The 9022-nt window shown below is 37.5% G+C and overlaps 1 pseudogene; it reads right to left on the bottom strand.

Moving 5' to 3' along the window:
* Positions 1–82: 82 nt before the first annotated feature.
* LOC110702002 lies at positions 83–5504 on the bottom strand (annotated as a pseudogene).
* Positions 5505–9022: the final 3518 nt, after the last annotated feature.

The raw sequence follows: 9022 nt of genomic DNA on the forward strand, positions 1-9022 counted from the left end.
ATATTCTGCTAGGATATCCACATCAACATTAACCTGATGTTGCATCCTTTGTTGTACAGTAGGAAACATGATATTGACACGAGTTGCCTTTTTTTACTACTTAACTTCAAAATAATATCGTAATCAAGGTCAAATCTGTATGATTGAGACCTTTGCAGCAATAATGAGTATACAAATACAGATTACATAGTAGCACAAGTATAGTACTTAACCTACTAGTGTTACAGCATGCATGAGGTACATAAATTCGATTTTTTCCATATCTTTTATAGGGTTTAATACATAGAGGTACATGAAAAGCGACGTTTGTTGTACAAACTCTCAATACACCTTCTCAATTATTAAGCAGCTAATAAATGAAAATAAGCCTTGTGCAAACATCAGATACAGCTTTTTATTTATTTTACCAGATGCATGGATAAAACGCGACATAGAAGAACTATAGTTCCTTAATCTGAAATTTTGAAACATTTTTTTTATTTCTTTTAGTTACAATATAATATAGTGTTGGCTCACTTTCACGTAGGCTTGAGTTGTACTTATTTTTTGAATAGGCAAGAAATCAAGTTTTTCAGTTTAGCTCCAAAGGCAGAAAGTGAACCATCAACACTCATATCTGTCTTCTTATCAAATTGGAATGGTGCTGTTGGTCTAGTCGCGTCTAGAAGTACATCAACAGGAATCTTCGGCTTTGATGGTCCTAATGGTTCAATGGAGTTTCCATACTTCTCTATCTCTGGACAGTAATTCTGTAAACAATAAAAGTGGAAATATAATTTAGAAAACTCTCATCTGAAAACTGTCCTGCTATATTGACAGTATCCGAAAACAAATTAATTGTGCTTACTTGGTTAGCATGCATTCGCTTGACAAACTTCTTAAACAGATTTAAGTTGTTATCTTCCAGTAGATCACTAGACAGACGAAGATAAGTAAACCCAAACATCTTCAATGCTGGGGCTCCATTGCTGTTAACACCATTCGGGCGAGCATTTAACAGGATTTGATTGTAAGCTGTGCTGTCATATCTTGGAAGTGCATTTTCACCAGCAACTTTGACGTTCTCTTTCCATCCATCACTTAATACCTGCAAATTAATCACTTTTATAGGTCAATTTATATTCTCAGAACATGTGAATGGTGCTCTAACTCCAAGACCAGATTGTTCGTTGTAACACGTGTCATCTCCTGGTGTGTCCTTAGTTTTGTTTTTTTTGAAGCTATATATGATGATTTCCTAACCTGTCGAACAAGTGCTTCAGGACCACTGTAAGCTTCAGAAGGCTGTTCAGTGTCCCTCATTTCAAGACACGTAAAATTCAAGATGGCGTTGTGCCTAGTAAGCATCCTTGCAATTGGCCGATATCCATCTCTACTATACAAGTTATAGTACCCTGCAGTAAGCTCAGCCGCGTGACAATGATAGTTGTACCACCAATGAATCCCTGATACCTTCATACCAATTAATTAATACAGCGTAATTAGTACAAGATTACATCAAATCCATGTCAAAGTTTGTGTCAAGTTATCATTAAATGAAATATGTATGTCAGTTAAATGAACGATTTGAAGACCATATGTACTTGGATCACACTCCCAAACTTGTTACGTTCTCACCTTAATCGCTAACTTGAGTGTGCAACCACGGAATGCTTTGTTAGCTTCTTCCAAGATCTGATCACCATGGTAAATCAACTTGGTGGAATACCAAGTTAAGAAGAAGACTCCTTTATCAGATTTGTAAGTTCCATTCCTTCTGAAAAATCCTGTATCTTCAGGTCTGTCATTGTATGTTCCGGCATCAGTTGGCAGCTCCCATTCAGGATGTCCTGCTTCTTTTGCTGCCTTCTTGAAGTCTGCTGCCATTTATTTGTCATAACACTGTAAAAAAAACACAAAGGGCATGTCAGAATACAAGTCTGATCAAACAAAATCCGAATCTGAACATAGATGGGCACATTTTACAGACGAAGGGAGTACATATAAACATACTTCATACTGAAGAACTCCATATGTATTACCTGAAATTCTCCAATTCCTGGAAAAACCCATCCTTGAGACTCAGGATAAGAAGAGTATCGTAGCTCCCCTGCTGGACCTGCACCTACTTCGATGTCCACAATGGTTCCAGCCTCAAAGAAGTCCGACATATTCTCTCTAAAACTCTTCATGAAATCGCTGTACATCTATACATACATACATACATACATACATGATTTTCATCAGTACTAGCACATTATTACTTGATCATGTAAAAACACAAAAACAGAACAAATTCTGTATGTACACATGTTACCTGGATGGGTGTTCGGCCCTCAAAGAGAGGTTCATTATCGACACCAAGGGAAAGGTACTCGACGTTCCTAGTACCATCAAGATTGGTATAAAAGACATCGTTGTTGGATCTACCAATGTTGAGAACCCACTCAGGGAGGGGGATAGTGACAACATCCCCTACATTACCTCCACATTGATGGAAAGACATAATAGCTTGGATTTTCAAGCCATATTCCTGCACCACTTGGAACAGACGTCGATAAGCTCTCCAATCGTACTGCTTTGGACCTTGGCCTTCTATTATTCCCCACCACACATCCACCATTATTCCATCTACACCGGCTTCTTTTAGTTTCTGAAGTTGCTTCCTGGTGCCTTCTTCGTCTTTGAATGAATTTCGACGAGATACCACTCCCAACTATACAATAAAAACAAAGGGATGTAAGAGATCACGTTGTAACAAGTTCACACTAATACAAAAAAATGCCTAAAGATCGCGGTTAGTTCTTTCAGTCCTAGGAAGCTAACTGCTAAGTGACTTGAGATCTTGAATCTTTGTTGGTACTCGTACAAAAAGACCATGGTTCCATGCTGTGTAGTTAGAACCATATATGGTCATTAACGCCTGTTCACTTCACGTTATTTTTGCTGAACTGAAATTATTTTTACTGAATTAAAATTATTTTTGCTAAACTAAAATTATTTTTTACTGAATTTCTATTATATTTCTTCTTTAAAATTACTGATTTTAATTTACTGAATTGAAATTATTTTTGCTGAGCTAAAATTATTTTTTACTGAATTTCTATTATATTTCTTCTTTAAAGTTACTGAACTGAAATTATTTTTACTGAATGAAAATTTTGTTTACTGAACTAAACTTATTTTTATTGAATATTACTTTTTTGAAGTGAAGTGAACATGGCCTATGACTGCGGTTTTAGAACACTTGTGGTCATTTTCCAATACATTGCAGTATTGCACGACCACAGTTTTCAGGACTGTGGTCTTATAAAACTACCGCGGCCATCTAGACAGCAGTTCGCCAGGCCAGGCCAGTTCAATCCCTATAATACCGGCCAATATCTTAACCGCGGTCTTATTACACTTAATTATACGTTGTTATGTAGGGTTGTCATTTTACATGCCTATAACAATAATCTGATATTGGTACTACTACGTATAAATTTACAGTACAACAAAAGATGGATTTACTGAAAATAACTTGGAGGGTATATATCCGAGTTGATGATTAGGACTTACTGGTAGCATCACATAGACAGGAACGTAGTTTAAGAGCATCTTGTTAAAGCCCAGCTTCTGCACGTTAGAAGTGCAACAAAACAGGGTTAAAAACATTATATAGTATGACATGCAAGTGCAAATTAAATGAAATATACTAACAAGATGATCTAAATTAGAATTCCTTGGTTTGGTTTGGTTTTTTTTCCTGTTGTTCATTTTATCTACTTGACACGTCTATATACTGTCGCACTTTATTCGTGTCATATTATTGTAAATATGTATGTTGAGACAGTTATAATAATAAGATCCAACATAACATAACTATGGATTTATTATAAATAATCATCAAATGATGGTCAGAAAGTAAAGTGAGTGAATAGTCGCGATAAAAATGAATATGGATCAACTACTTAAAAAAAGAAACGTGTGAAGTATATCGATGTTCTATAATAAAGGACATCACTACTGTATTTGGTGGTAATCCAAGCAAATTGTTTTGATCAATAAGCCTGAAAGTTTCTTTTACAGTTTGATATTTTTTCTCACAAGTGAATTGCACTTTGCATGGTAGACTGTGTAGTATTGTAGTAGTAAACTTTTTTTTTTCTCGAAATTAAAGATAGTAGATATCCCTTTTTTAGAGTGATAGTAGGAAATTAAATCTCATTTACATCATTATTATCATTTGATTTGCGGCTCTTTATATACAAAAGAATATACTTTGTACATAAAATAATAAACTAAAAATGTCAGGATTGAATATGCAAGTCCTCATCTTTATTATTTATAAGTTGCACGTCCAAATATGAATGCATTTTCTAATCCAGACAGTCCAGTAGTAAATTCACCAACATGCATGAGTACTTGTTAAGTACCCATTTTTTTAACCCACTAACGTAACTCAAGCTAGGTTACCATTTTGAGTAGCGAGGGAGAAGAATAAGGAGATCCCTTTCCTCAAAATGTCCCTAATGGAGATCGAACTCCTAACCTCAAAACTAAAAGATTCATTATTTACCACAAAATCAATAGACATTCGAATTTAAAACTATTGAGTATTATTGGGAGAGATTATCTTAAATTGACAAATATATTTGATATATTATACAAATATAAAACAAGTCAGTTAAATGGACAGATAATATAACATGAAGAGCGAGAGTATGTATATATAATAATAAATACCTGGTACTCAAAATTCGGCGTATCCATGATTGTGTTTTTTGCTTGAATTTTGTTTTGCCAACCAAGCTTTGAGCATAAAATAGAGCAAAATTGTAGCTCGGAAGGTTGAGGTTTCTTCTTCAAGATGTGCTTCTTATTTATACTACTCATGGAGCCAAGATTAGAGTGAAGTGTTCGAGTTTCAGCACGTGCATAATAATTCATTTTTAATTTAATTAAATTTAGATTTTTTTTTTTTTTTTTTTTTTTAAAAAAAAGTTAGGTGATACAATTATGATTGGGCTATAAAACTTGTGATATTCCTATCAACAGTTGTATGGTGAGTTGGTGTCTTGGTGACATTCAATTAAGGACGTTTTAGGAAACTAAGCTTCCCGAAGAAAATAATTACAAATTTGGTTGCGTGGCAAAAGTATTTACAAAAATAAGCTTCTGGGGTAAACCGCTGCCTCGGGCAGCGTTTTACCCTCTATTTTTTAAAAAAAAAAATTCTGCTACAAAAACGCTGCCCCAGGCAGCGTTTTTATAGTTTGACTTTTTTTTTTTTCCTCGTTTATTTTTTAAAAAAATTAATTAAAAAAAAAGGCAACAGCATAAAACGCTGCCCCAGGCAGCGTCTTATGCTTGAACATAAGACGTTGCCTGGGGCAGCGTTTTATCTGTATATGTTTACAGGTAAACTGGTTGGCAGCACCAAACCAGTTTCTTGCCCCAACCCTCAACATCCTTCCAACACCACCCCCAACCTCCTTCCACCACCTCCAACCCCTTTCCACTACCGCCCTCCACCACCACCGCCTTCCACCACCTTCCACCACCTCCAACCCCTTTCCACCACCGCCCTCCACCACCTCCAACCATCACCTCCACCACCTTCCACCTTCCACCACCACCGCCTTCCACCACCTCCAACCACCACCTTCCACCACCACCTCCAACCATCACCTTCCACCACCGCCTTCCACCGGCTTCCACCGCCTTCCACCACCTTCCTCCACCGCCGTCCACCACCTTCCACCCCGACCTCCCACCACCACAACCACCTTCCAACAACCGTCCACCACCACCTCCAACAACCTTCCACCACCACCACCTCCAACAACCTTCCACCTCACACCACTACCTTCCACCACCACCGTTGACAAGTCAATATATACATAAATCAAAACATATTGGGAAACAAAGAACATAACACACAAATGTTGACCGAAAAACATTTATTATATTAGAAATGTAAATGTTATATACCTAATCTATACAAAAATTTTACTACATGAAATAACTAAGCTAACACTATCCCGATTCATCTATCCGGGGCAATTGATCTAGGTCAGGTTGCTCGGCCCTCTGTCTGACACGCCGCCGCCTGTAATGAGTAATGGTGGTGAATGGGTCTAGAGGCGGCGGGGGAGTCAGCTGGCTGGTATCTGGCACCTCCTGGGAGCCGGACGGCGCAGTGCTGTGGAAGGTGTAGTCCTCTGAGAATGTCGGCGTCGTAAAATCACCTCCACAACTACTCTGTCCGAGCTCGAACTGCGAATGCATCGAGTGGCCATCATACGTGTCCCGTTGGGGGACGAGGTAGTCGTGTCCATATCGACACAAGCTGGCCATGCCCATATCCCGAACCCGCTGGACCTCGTTCCCGGTGGGCCCGTCAGCCAGGCTAAGGGACAGCGCGTCAACCATCGATGCCATGTCTGCCGCCTGCAATAATCATTGATCAGTTATGCATAGAAACCTAAAAAGAGATGAAAATTAATCGGTTGGAAGTGAAACTCACATATCCATAAATCACGTCATATGCTGGATGGTAATGGGCGAAGCTCGAACATCATTTTGCACAGGCGTATTCCTATGCAGGTGCATCGGTGAAGAAGTGACGATGTTTGATGTCGAAGACCCAGGTTGCCCGGCCATTGCTGTATACGTCGCCCCATGTACAGGTGAAGCTATGTGAGAGCTGAACGGCATGTGAAATTGATCGTCGTTCAACATTCGACTAAAAGATCCCATCTCATATTCAGTCGGGGGAATGTCGTGTGAGGGCACTTGCGGCTGTGTGTTGTTACCGGAAATAAATGTAGAATGTGGTTCTACCCTGGTACTTTGTTGGGTACAAATAGGCACCATCTCCACATAAATCTCGGTGGGAACACCCTTCAACGCTACAACGCTCCTTAAAGCTTTCAAATGCTTATTCGAGGACACAGGTAACACTTGAACCCCATTCCCGGTCTCAAACCTCATTTTAATGTTTAGTTCAACACTCCCCGGGTTTGAACTAACGCTACTATGAACCTCGTTCATGAAATCACTGAAGGTCATGTTCGGTTCAAGTGTCAGTGGTTCCATATTTCCACCATTATACTCGACACGAGGTCCGTCAAACAAAAATTCACCTCCCCACCGGCACAACAAAACTACATTCTGTGCGGCCATATTCTACACAACAACCAAAACACATTACACTAAAACACACTAATCCATCTCTAAATCACATCCAACTAACCACTTTGGAACAACTAAGCATCACTAGGTCACCATTAACAAGCAATAATTCTATAAATTCAAATACTTAACATCTTCAATATTTCAACACCAACAATTCTACATTATCCAAATTAATATTTAACAATCACAATTCATCAACTCAACCCTAAACCCCTAAATTCAACAAAAACCCCCAAAATTCAACATAAACCCTAGAAATTCAACAATTCAAGAAATTCAACAATAACCAATAATTCAACAACACTAACCAACAATTCAACAACACTAACCAACAATTCATGAATTCAACAACACTAACCAACAATTCAACAACAATATCAGACAATTCAATAATTCAACAACACTAACCAACAATTCAAGAATTCAACAAACATAACGAACAATTTGTAAATACTCAACTAATATTTAACCATACCTTGAATTGGATGTAATACGAAATTGGGTTGAAGAGGATTGAAGAGGAAATTTGGGAAGGGAAGGAAGAGGATTGAGAAGGAGGCGAAGGAATGAAGAGCAAACGTGATTGAAAACGAAGCTCGAGTTTCTGGTTTTACAACCAGACAGAAACGCTGCCTGGGGCAGCGTTTCATTAACAAGATAAAACGCTGCCCCAGGCAGCGTCTTATGTTCAAGCATAAGACGCTGCCTGGGGCAGCGTTTTATGCTGTTGCCTTTTTTTTTAATTAATTTTAAAAAAAATAAACGAGGAAAAAAAAAAGTCAAACTATAAAAACGCTGCCTGGGGCAGCGTTTTTGTAGCAGAATTTTTTTAAAAAAAAAATAGAGGGTAAAACGCTGCCCGAGGCAGCGGTTTACCCCAGAAGCTTATTTTTGTAAATACTTTTGCCACGCAACCAAATTTGTAATTATTTTCTTCGGGAAGCTTAGTTTCCTAAAACGTCCTTCAATTAACAGTACGTCCATATGCCACGCCAATTGATTGATTTTTTGTGCTAAGGTATGGGTGGTTGGAATTGATGCATCTTGTTTGTATTTCATTAAAACATATTAAAATTGAAAAGACTAGGATAATATATGATGTATTCATGTATTATTAGTGTACTACTTTGAAGTTCTGTGAAAGGATCATCCCAAGAAATCTAATACTTCTTCCGTTTTTAAATATTTGCTTCACTTTTATCTTTGACTGTTTTAAAATACTTATTTCATTTCCTTATTTAGAAAGTTTTTATAATATTTAATTCATTTTTCTCAATTAGTGGACCCAACATATATCATATTAATTTCATATTCTCTCTCCTCCAATTTTCTCAACTACTTCTGTTTTTAACAATTTTTTAATCTTTCATTTACCCCACTATGGAGTACCTTCATATTTTATTATTTTCTCCAATTTCTCTTAAAAATCGGCGCACGAAAAAATGAAGCAAGTATTTAAAAACGAAGAGAGTAACAAATAGGGTTTGACTCACTTAACAAGACTCTTTTCTTATATCTTTGATATTTTAATTAGCTAGGGTCGAGGTTCGAACTTGCCAAGTGAGGACACTTCATCGTGGGTATCTTTGATATTTGATTTAGGATCGGGGTGAACTTGCCAAGTGAGAACACTTCATGGTGGGAATTTTCTTAACTTTTTTCAAGAATCTGGCATGTAAATGGTAAACCAGATAAACTGTGAGGGTTGAAGTTTAGTCCTAGTACTCTTTGTCAAGAGTAGTATTGAGTGAGCCCTTACCACCATATAAGTTCACTCAATCAATACATAAAATTTCAAAACTAATGTGTTTTATAACTTATGCGAAGTATGAAATTTTTAAAATGTTCTAAAACTTATATC

This window comes from Chenopodium quinoa, unplaced genomic scaffold, assembly GCF_001683475.1.
Source record: "Chenopodium quinoa cultivar QQ74 unplaced genomic scaffold, ASM168347v1, whole genome shotgun sequence".
NCBI classification, from domain to species: Eukaryota; Viridiplantae; Streptophyta; class Magnoliopsida; order Caryophyllales; family Amaranthaceae; genus Chenopodium; species Chenopodium quinoa.